Source organism: Tachyglossus aculeatus, unplaced genomic scaffold (assembly GCF_015852505.1).
Source record: "Tachyglossus aculeatus isolate mTacAcu1 unplaced genomic scaffold, mTacAcu1.pri scaffold_175_arrow_ctg1, whole genome shotgun sequence".
NCBI classification, from domain to species: domain Eukaryota; kingdom Metazoa; phylum Chordata; class Mammalia; order Monotremata; family Tachyglossidae; genus Tachyglossus; species Tachyglossus aculeatus.
Window position 1 is genome coordinate 150,535 of NW_024044896.1, and position 11,367 is coordinate 161,901.

Consider the following 11,367-nt stretch of genomic DNA (forward strand, 5'->3'; position numbering starts at 1 on the left):
AGGCCTTTCACCCCGACGTGTTCTTCGTCCAGTGCCCTGTCAAAGAGCCTTCAATACTCACTATTGCTGTCTTAATGCAATACTTCCAACCCTTCACTGTCTCTGTATTGATTTACTCTTTCTATGTACTTGTACTTCCCTTTCAAACTTGTCTTGAGTTCAGCATGCACGACTTCATGTACCGACCTTGTATATGCCATTCCACCTGTGTGTAACTCAGTTTTAACGTCTTTCCGTGTAGCCTGAAAGCTTCTTTCGGAGTAGGGGCCGTGTATGATATGTAGTGTTGAACTCTTTGAAGAGTTTGTACCATATTGTTCCAAAGTCAGTGCTTCCCCCTCTCACTGGTAAGCTCGATGTGGGCAGGGCATGTATCTGTTATTGTTCTCATGTACTCTCCCAAGGATTTAATACAGTGCTCTGCACACAGAGGTCAAATCCATTCGACTGACCAACTTCGATTATAAGCTCCCAGTGGGCAGGGGCTGTGTCTCTTCCACCCAACTTGCCAAAGAAGGTGCTCCATGGGGTGTGGTCTTTCTCAAGTCAGACCAAACTTGGGGTCAGCCGCCCCAATCAGGCTCTACTGTTGGTGGAGGGGAGGAGGAGCAGGGGAGAAGGATGAGACTGGCACTGGGTAAGTGTTCAGGGCCTTGGCTGCATGAAGAGAAAAGGCAGAAGCCCAGCTTCTTTCTGCCCCCCTGGAGAAGTCTCCCAGACAACCCTGCTTCGAGGTAAGACCCTGGGGAACTGGATTTGTGGGTGTGTCGGGAGGAGGTCTGCAGGGTTTTAAGACTCTCATTGTGGGAAATTCAGACTGCCTGAGGTGTCCTGCCTTGGGGTGACAAAGCCAGCCAGAGCCTCCCCTGCAGGGTGTGTGAATGGCACCCTGAGCTCTGTGCTATCTCTGTCTTGGAGGGTCTCTCTCTCTCTCTCTCTCCCTCTCTCCCCCTCTCCCCGTCTCTCCCTCTCCCCTTCTCCCCCCTCCCTCCCCCCTCCTTCCCCTCCCCCTCCCCTCCCCCTCTCCCTATCTCCCTCTGCTCCTCTCTCCCTCTCCCCTCTCTCCCTCTCCCCCTCTCCCCCTCTCCCCGTCTCTCCCTCTCCCCCCCCCCACCCCCAAGCAGGGGGGCAGAGAAAGAGTGCCCTGACACCTGACCAGATATGTCCTTAGGGCCAAGGAAGAAGGCTGGACCCCAGATGCACCATGGGAGACCAGCCATGCCAGACCCAGCCTCCCTGAGGACATTTTGGTTGCAGGCAGGATGACGTGTCATGCCCCCGACCCTGGGACTGTTTGAGCTCTCTTGGGAACAAGTGTGAGGAATCAGTGGTATGTATTGAACACTATACCAAGTGCTTGAGACAGTATAGTGAAGGGATCCTTATCCCCTGCTACACATACACACGATTGACTACATCCTTATACTTCACAAATAAGATCTGTGAGCGAGTCCCACTTGGCCCAGTAGTGAACCCGGCGCAGGATCCAACCCAACATCTAACTTCCTGCTCCCTGACTGGAGGACTGGGTTCCCCACTGGAGACCAATCCAAGGTTTCTCTTCTCTTTCTGTGCCCACTCCCCGCCCCCTACAACCCCTCTTCCCAACTGTGATTGGGAAGCAGCGTGGCTCAGTGGAAAGAGCACGGGCTTTGGAGTCAGAGGTCATGGGTTCAAATCCCGGCTCCACCAATTGTCAGCTGTGTGACTTTGGGCAAGCCACTTCACTGTGCCTCAGTTCCTTCATCTGTAAAATGGGGATGAAGATTGTGAGTCCCCCATGGTACAACCTGATCACCTTGTAACCTCCCCAACGCTTAGAACAGGGCTTTGCACATAGTAAGTGTTTAATAAATGCTATTATTATTATTATTATTATTATCATTATTATTGGTTAGCACTCTCCCCAATGGTGAGCTGGGGCACACCTCATCAGCCAACCAATGGTCACATCCATCCCCAGGAAGCCACAGTCCGGACCTGAACGGGACCACCCGGGCCTGTGGACAGTGGAGGACTAACCGGCCACTCATGGGATGCCACAGCACTGCACCTGCCCCACCGAGAGGCAGTTGTTTGGCACCAGGCTGCTGCCACCTGGCCACCCCTCCCCGCTCCCCCCAACCCACCCTACCCCCCAGCCCACAACTGTATCCCGTCCCTCCAGACAATGCCATTTTCTCTGGTGGGCAAGGGTCAAACACTGCATCATGGGTTCCAAAGTTCCAAACCAATCTCTGGCAACTCCTAGAGATGATGGATGGATGTATGTGTGTGTGTGTGTGTGTGTGTGTCTCCGGTGTGAGAACAAGGGCCGGGACCACAGCAGGGTGAGAGGGGCCGCCCCTCTTTGGACGGGAAGATGGGTTCTGGAAACAGGGGTCTAGAGTTCTGGACAGGTGCTCTGACGATGGACCTCAGGACTAGGTGTGAAGTCGCCTGGGGCCCTTAATTCTATCGTCAGCGCGACTTCCTCCAGGTCTGGTCCATTTGGAGTTATCTGCCCGTCTCTGGCTTCAAGAGTACAGACTCGCTTTCCCACCTGAGGGGGGTGCCCCTGAGGGAGCGGGGTATAGGGACAGGAGGAGTCAGGGGTATGTGTGTCTATCTGCGTGTATGTGTGTGTGACTGCCATGTGTCATCCCTCCCTCCTGGAGGAGCCGAATTAGTGGGGGGGGGGAGGAGGAGTAGCAATTCTGAGAGTGGGACGATGCAAAATGTTTTTTCCCACATGCACACTGAAGGAAAAGGCACAGCCTGGACCCCTCCTCTCCTCCTCCCCTCTTTCCCCATGTCCGCCTGGGCTCTGTAAGTCCAAATGTATCTGGAATAAAATACATACGTTCTTCATTGCCCCTGAGTCTCCTTGAGCCCCTGGCAGCTGGCCCTGCCCCACAAGAGGGCTATAGCATGGGGGGTACCATCAGTGTACTCAGAGCAGGAGGGATCCCACCAGCTTCTGACTTAAAGATCGACAACCTAGCACCCGCATTCCTTACCCCCGACCCCTAGATCTCATTCCTTCAGTCTCACCCAGGCCGGGGAAGGGGGCTGGAAGCTTGAGAGCTCAAAGAGAAGGGGTGATGACACCCTGTTTTTCATCTTCTCTCTCCCCCTCATCTAGCCTGGGGGTCTCTAGAGGAATGGCCCAGAAGAGTGTGGCTCTCATTGGCGGGAGAGTCTCAGATTTCTCCCTGCCCATCAGCTTTGCCTGGCTAGGCTAAGATGAAAGGCAGGACCCCCTAGACCCAAAAGCCAGGGAGAGGGCAGCACGGGGTGGGCAGTTGTCCCAGGTTCCGCTACCTAGTCAGTCAATAAGTCAATCCATTGTATTTAAGTCATTTGCTATGTGACCTAAGAGATGTCCCTCAATCTCTCTGGATCTCTGCTTTCCCCTGCCCCTTTTCTATCAATCAATCAGTCGTATTTATTGAGCGCTTACTGTGTGCAGAGCACTGTACTAAGTGCTTGGGAAGTACAAGTTGGCAACATATTATTTCTAATAATGATCATCACAATAAATGTTGTACTAAGTGCTTACTAAGTTCCAGGATAAGCGCTTAGTACAGTGCTGTGCACATAGTAAATACAATTGAATGAAAAGATATCCATCATTTATTTATATTCATGTCTATCTCCCTCTCTAATCTGTAAACTTCTTTTGGGCAGGGACTTAGTCCCCTAACTATGTTTTATTGTAATAGTAGTAATAATAATTGGAGTATTTGTAAAGTACTTACCACGGGTCAGGCCCTGCCCAAAGCGCAGGGGTAGATACTAGGCCATCGGATTGGACCCGATGCCTGTCCCACACAGGGCCCACGGTCTCCATCCCCATTTTACAGGTGAGGCAACTGAGGCCCAAAGGAGTGAAGTGACCTGAACAAGGTTACACAGCAGACAAGTAGCAGAGCTGGGATTAATTAATTGTTATCTTTGTTAAAGTGCCCCCAAAGTGCCAGGCAATGTATCAAGCCCTGCGGTGGGGAACACAAGCAAGTCAGGTTGGGTACACTCCCTGCCCCACATTGGGCTTACTGTCTTAGTCTCCGGTGTACAGATGAGGTAACTAAGGCACAGAGAAGGGAAGTGACATGCCCAAGGTCACAGAGCAGACAAATGATGGAGCTGGGGTTAGAACCCATGACTTTGCTTAGTACAGTGCCTGGCACAGAGTAAGTGATTAGCAAATACCATAATTATTATTCTGACTCCCAGGCCCGTGCCACGGAATTGTCACCCAACAGACAAACAATAAGGAGACACCATAGGTGGGAATATACAAGCACCCTAAAGTGGACAACTCAAAATAGAGACCTGCATACCCATGCACAGATAGCTCAGATGTATGCAATCTCACATGCACACACACACAAATATACTCATGCTGTAGAAATACACCTTTATTAACTTTTTAACTTTATTTTAGCATCCACCTCCCCCAGTAGAATGTAAGACCCTTGAGGGCAGGGATCGCATCTCCCAGGTCTGTTGAACTGTTCCAAGCACTTGGTAAAGTGGTCTGTGTAAAATAACCTCTCTTGATTATTCTTTCATTCAGTCATATTTATTGAATGCTTACTGTGTTCAGGGTACTGTATTAAGTGCTTGGGGAAGTACAATGCAGCAATAAAGAGACAATCCCTGTCCACAAGGAGCTCACAGCATATTGGAGGGGAGAGGCAGACATCAATATAAATAAAATGACCGATACATACTTAAGTGCTGTGGGGCTGGGAGAGAGGGGAAGAGCAAAAGGGAGCAAGTCAGGTGACGCACCAAGTGAGAGCTGAGGAAAAGTGAGGCTTAGTCTAGGAAGGCCTCCTGGAGGAAATGTGCCTTCAGTACGACTTTGAAGGGGGGGAGAGTAATTCTCTGGAAGATTTGAGGAGGGAGGGCATGCCAAGAGTCAGTGGCAAGACAGGTGAGGATGAGGCACAGTGAGAAGGTTAACACCAGAAGAGCCAAGTCTGTGGGCTGGGTTGTAGAAGGAGAGAAGGTGAGGTAGGAAGTGGCTAGGTGATGGAGCCCTTTATAGCCCAAGGGTGAGAAGTTTTAGTTTGATACAGAGGTGGATAGGCAACCACTGGAGATTTTTGAGGAGGGGGGTCGGGTGATATGTCCTGAAGGTTTCTGTAGCTAGAGAATCTGGGCAATGGAGTGAAGTATGGACTGGAGTGGGGAGAGGCAGGAGGTTGGGAGGTCAGAAAGGAGGCTGATGCACTAATCTAGATTAATCTCCCACGTGCCCTTTTCAGCAGTGTCTGGCCTGCCAAGCCAAACCAAACCACCCTCCTCTAGTTAACAAGGCAGGGGGAGGAGAGAGAGAACAGAAATCTGTTGAGAAACCAGCTGGCTCCCACCCGCCTCCCACATAATAATAATAATCGTGGTGGCATAGAGAAGCAGCGTGGTTTAGTGGAAAGAGCATGGGCTTTGTGGATTCTAATCCTGGCTCGGCAACCTGTCTGCTGTGTGACTTTGGGCAAGCCACTTAACTTCTCTGTGCCTCAGTTGCCTCATCTGTAAAATGGAGATTAAGACTGTGAGCTGACTGTGGGACGTGGATTAGGTCCAACTAGATCATCTATCCCAGGCCTTAGTATGCTCCTGGCACATATTCAGAGTGCTTAACAAAGACCGTAAAAAAGAAGGGAGAACAGGTATTGAATCCCCATCCTACAGATTAAGAAACTGAGGCAAAGATTGGATAAATCACTTTACACAGCAGGCAAGTGGCCGAGGCAGGATTGGAACCCAGCTCTTCTGACTCCCAGATCAGCACTCTCTCCACTAGGTGGCCTGCCTTTCTGCTATCTCTGACAGGAATGGCCTCCCTCAGTTGAATTCTCAGCTTTCTGAGTTCCAGGGGAGACAGAACCAGGCTTCGGGGCCCTGGCAGGGGGACAGAACAGGGCTTCAGAGCTTCTTTTCCAAGAAGGCTTCATTTCTGGAAAGGATTCTAGTGGCCCCCATGGGGGGATGGGGCCCAGTCTTCCATTCCCGCTGGTGCCCCTTTCCTCCTCCAGTGCCCCTTCCCAGTCACCAGTCCGCCCCTCACGGCTGTGGGAATTGACCAGGAAAATCAGGCTGTGGTGAAAACGGGGGGAATCTCTCCAGCTTGGGGCTTCTGGATAGAAGCTGGACCATAAGTTCCTTGTGGGCGGGGAATGGAACGGAGTTGTTTGTTGTTATATTGTACTCTTCCAAGTGCTTAGTCCAGTGCTTTCTTTACAGTAAGCTCTCAGTAAGTACGATTAAATGAATGAACGCATAAATGAACGTTGTGGGCAGGAAACCTGTCCACCAACTCTATTATATTGTATTGTCCGTAGCACTTAGTACAGTGCTCTGCACAGAGTGAGCGCTCAATAATACAATTGATTGAGAGAGACATTCCAAGATAAACTGAAATAAGAGTACTCAGGAGGGAGATTGAGGTATTAAACCCATGCCAGGCTGCAGAGAGGGCCTTCAAGGGCAGACCTGCTGCTTCCAGGCAAGGGTTAAGTGGTGGGCTGTCTCATGGGTGCCACCAATTTGAGGCTCCGCCCACTAGACAGCCTGCAGGGCTCACAGCCGGGTGATTGAGGGCTCAGCAAGTGGTAACATTGCTTTCTCCCGACCCTGTTGTGAAGGTAAGCAGACACCACCCCGCTTATCACACAGTTTCTTGTGTTCAAACCCCATTCTACCCCGCAGCCTCCAAGGGGGGTGAACCCCCCAGACAGGTGGGGCCTTCGGAATCAACAGACAGGAACCTGAAAGTTTGGCTTGGTTTTCTCAGGCAATATCCTCTACCGCACCATCTGTCTAGTCTTAGAATCAAGGGTGGGATCGGTCTGTTTTAACTTAAATCTATATAGTTTTTTTCAAGTTGCAGAAAGATGGGTCTAGAAGCATCTCACTCAGGTCACAAAATCCTGTGGAAAAAAGAAATTTTTAGATGCTTTGGTAAACACTGAGTTGTGTTTCTACTTGTCTGTCTGTGCAGTGACACAACTGTTGAAGAGTAGTCTGCTCTAGAGTGAACTGTGAGGCCACTGCCTTTGGGTTGAAGGGGCTCTGTTGCATGGCCATGTGTGGTTAAAGTGAGGAGATGAAGTAAATAAAGTGACTTTGTTAAGCTTTTGAAATGTTACACTCCTTTGTGTTTCCTCATGTGGCCAGCAGCTGTGCCGGGTGGTTGTGTACTAACACAGTGGATTCCTCCAGGAGGAAACAACCTGGACGTGATGTGACGTCAGTTTGAAAAACCGGAATCTCTGCCTCACTCCATGGTGCATCTAGAGCAGTGTGGTTTAGTGGTTAGAGCACAGGCCTGGAATTCAGAAGGACCTGGGTTCTAATCCTAGCCCTGCTGCTGTTCTGCTGAGTGACATGAGTGAAGCAAATCACTTCACTCTGCTGGACTTCATTCACCTCTTCTCTAAAACAGCAATGAAGATTGTGAGTCCCATGTGGGACATGGACTGTGTCAGATCTGATTAACTTGTAGGGGGTGCTTAGTACAGGGTCTGGCATGTAATAAGTGCTTAACAAAGAACATTTTATTTTCTTAAAAACGAAGCTACGTCTAAGTGCCAAGTCCCTCATGAGGTTGGCTTAGGATCCTGTCAACATTCCTCCAAGCAGCCTTCCCTGACTAAGCCCTCCTTTGCTCTTCTCCCTTCTCTTCTGCGTCACCCTGTCTTGCTCCCTTTCATGCATCACGTCCTCCAAGCTCCACCGCTTTATGTCCATATCTGTAATTTATATATGTCTTCTCATGCCTGTCTGCCCTCTTGACTCTAAGCTCTCTATGGGTAGGGAATATGTCAGTTTATGATTATATTGTACTTTCCCAAGCGCTCAGTACAGTGCTGTCCGCACAATAACTGCTCAATATATGGGATTGAATATACGAGTGAATATCTCAGCGAAGCTGGGCCTGCACTCTCCTCCAGTGAGTTCTCCCTGCTGATCACACCCCAAGTCAGAGTGTTCTTCCAGACAGGTGCCTATTGGGCCCTGCCTAAGGGCCCCTAGCAGACTCGCAGAACAGCCACTTTGTCAATCATTCAAAAGAATTTATTCAACACTTAATTGGCTGCAGACCAGTGTACTAAGCCCTTTGGGACAGTACAATACCACAGAATTAGCAGACATGTTCCCTGCCCTTAAAGAGCTTACATTCTAGAGGGGAACCTACTATTACTGGAAACTACTGTCCCACCAATAGTTAATTTCCACTCCCCTGGATTTCTAGAGAGTAGAGCCTCCTTTAGTCTTTCAGAGGTGGAGATCCCAGCCGCTTATTTCAGGGGAGTGAAGCGTACGTATCGCTTTCTTTTTCTTTTTTGGTATTTGCTAAGCTATTACTGTGTGCCAGTCACTGTACAAAGCCCTGGAGTAGATACAAACTTTTCAGGTTGGACAAAATCCTTGTCTCATGGCGCTCACAGTCTTAATCCCCATTTCACAGATGAAGTAACAGAGGAACAAAGTGAAGCAACTCGCCCAAGGTCACACAGCAGACAAGTGATGGAGGCAGGATTAGAACCTAGGTCCTTCTGACTCCCAGGCCTGGGCTCTATCTTCTAGGCTACACTGCTTCCACTCAAGGCATTGATATCGAGGGAACAAACTAGAGCCCCGCCCCCTCAGCAGGTGTGTCAGGTTTCTGGGGGTCAGGGCTGTGAGGGTGGGCGGGGAGGGGGGGAGATACTCTCCTGGTGAATCCCATCACAATGCTGCCCCTCTCTTCTGAACCTTCTGGAATGTGGAATTCACTGCAGATGGCCCAAATCTGCTCCTTTGATCGACCGTATTCATCAGTGTGCAGAGCACTGTAATAATAATAATAATTATTATTATTATATTTATAATTATATTTATATAATTATATTTATATTATATTTATAATTATTATTATTATTATTATGTTATTTAAGTGTTTACTATGTGTTAGGCACTGTACTAAATGCCAGGGTTGGACACACTCCTTGTCGCACATGAGGCTCACAGGCTCAATCTCCATTTTACAGGTGAGGTAAGTGAGGCACAGAGAAGTGAAGTGACTTGCCCAAGGTCACACAGCAGACAAGTCACGGAACTGGGCTTGGGAGAGTGCAGTGCAAAAGAGCCAGTAGACCAGTTCCCTGCCTCCAGCAAGCAAGAGTTAGGTGCGGGAAACGGAAGGGACAGTGATGAGCACTCGGTGTGTTGAAGAATGCAGTTTTAGATATCCAAGCTAAATGAGAGTGTGATGGGAGTGTGAGAAGCAGTACGGCCTAGTGAATAGAGCACGGGCCCAGGCATCAGAAGGACTTAGGTCCCAACCCCGGTTCTGCCGCTTGTCTGAGCCCGTTGTTGGGTAGGGACCGTCTCTATATGTTGCCAACTTGTACTTCCCAAGTGCTTAGTACAGTGCTCTGCACACAGTAAGTGCTCAGTAAATACGATTGAATGAGTGAATGAATGAATCTGTCAAATCACTGAGCTCCTCTGTGCCTAGGTTACCTCACCTGTATAATGGGGATTAAAACCGTAAGCCCTACATGGGGACAGGAACTATTTCCAGCCCAATTACCTCATATTTATCCCAGCACATCGTACAGTGGCTGGCGCACAGTAAACACTTAACAAATACCAGACTTATTGTCATTATTACGGTCATCTTGTCATTCAGTCATAAGCTGCTGGAGGGTGGAATTCACGTTGTCGAGACCGGATGACCAAGGGACAGATCTGACCATCTCTTCCTCTCCACGGAGGCAGCTCGACACGTCTCCTCGGCCGGTGGACTTATTCCCTGCGGCTCGGACACCGTGAGGCCCGTCCCCAGATTCACTTTGCTTTCAACGGATGGAGCCAGAGGTTGTACTGCCATGCGAAAAGGAAGGTGGTGTCTGTGTCTGTTTGTATGCATTATGGGGTTACCCTAAGGGGAAGAAGAGCCTCCTCTTGGGAAGGAGGCTGGTTCTGGAAACAGGGGCCGCAGCTCTGGGCAGGGAACTGGTTCCGTCTGAATTGACTGTGGGACCGAGGAGCCCCAGAGCCCTTAATTCTATAGATCGATCAAGCCTCTTTGCACTCACGGTCCTGCCTGCACATCCTCAGTACTGGAAGGAGGGACCTTTCCATGACTGATGGTGGCTTCCTCTTGGGAAGAGCATGCTGCGGGAGGGATGGGCGCACAGAGGGGAAGGTGAGAGGCACAGAATCTGGAGCAAAGTAGGAACTGTGAATGTATCCACCCCATACCACTTTCTGAGAGGCAGGACGATGGGGTCTTTATTATGAAGCAAGAGCTTAGTACAGTGCTCTGCACATAGTAAGCGCTCAATAAATACATTGATGATGAAGCAGTCAGCGGAGGGGATGGTTGGGGAAGGCTAGCACTGAACGGGAAACAGATTTCTGTCCAGTTTGCAGCCTTGCTGGGGATCTTGGACCCCAGGAGGACTGACAATTTTGAGGGTCTCTGGGGGTCCATTGTTAAGTGTGGGGCAGAATATAGCAGTTAACCCGTCAGTTTTTACCTGTACACCCATCCTTCCTGGGGAAGTCAGTATTGGGGATTTGGGTTGGGGGGCAGGAAGAGAGAGTGCAATATAGGAGAAATTGCATTGTTCTGTAAATTTCCTTCTTTTTTATTCTTTCTTTCTTTCTTTTTTCCCCAGCTCTGAGACCACTGGTTTGCCTGGATGACTAATGGGACAGGCTCTTTGGCTGCTCAAGGGGCACTGTTCACATTTTCAGATCTGGGGGGTAAGGGAGACGCCTGTCCCCATGGAGAGATGGAACCTTGCTGCCACTCCAATGGGAAGGTTTGTGGGGCTAAATTTGTGGGGGAGAATGGTTAGGTGGCGGCTGCCGCTCTGTTTTCAGAGGCCTGTTGTGGAAAAGAGAGGTCGGGGCTTTGTGTAGGTTGCTGCCTTTGTCTTATGTGACTGTGGGACTGAGAAGATACAGGGCCATGAATTCTATGGATGGGTCCTACCTTCCTGCATCCACAGTCCCGTTATCAAAGTCTCCGTTCAAACCCTTAGTCCCCTGAGAAGGGACTGGACAGGGCCTGCTGGTGGTGGCTTCTGGAGGGGGGTTGGTGTAGTGTCGGGAGTAAGGCACTAAGTAGCATCAAAAGGCCCTCGCCATTCTTCCCTGAGAAGCAAAGCTGTACAAATTCCCCTCCAAGGCCAAATCAGCAGAGGTGTGGGTGGAGAGGGGCAGACCAGGGCTTTGTACTAGAAATTGACCTGTGCAGTTGTGCTGGACCTCCAGTCTTTGAAGAATGAGCCCCTCGGGGACTAACAGAGCTGGGATTCCGAGGTGAGGAAAGCTAAGTATTAAATGCGCAGAGTGTGGCACTCAGTTTAGCTGTGG

At 49.9% G+C, this 11,367-nt stretch overlaps 1 long non-coding RNA gene across 1 annotated transcript; it reads left to right on the plus strand.

The window, feature by feature from the left end:
- Positions 1 to 6,503: 6,503 nt before the first annotated feature.
- LOC119923331 lies at positions 6,504 to 10,804 on the plus strand. Its single transcript, XR_005448830.1, has 3 exons — positions 6,504 to 6,638; positions 9,671 to 9,883; positions 10,665 to 10,804. It is a non-coding gene; the product is annotated as an uncharacterized LOC119923331 (long non-coding RNA).
- Positions 10,805 to 11,367: the final 563 nt, after the last annotated feature.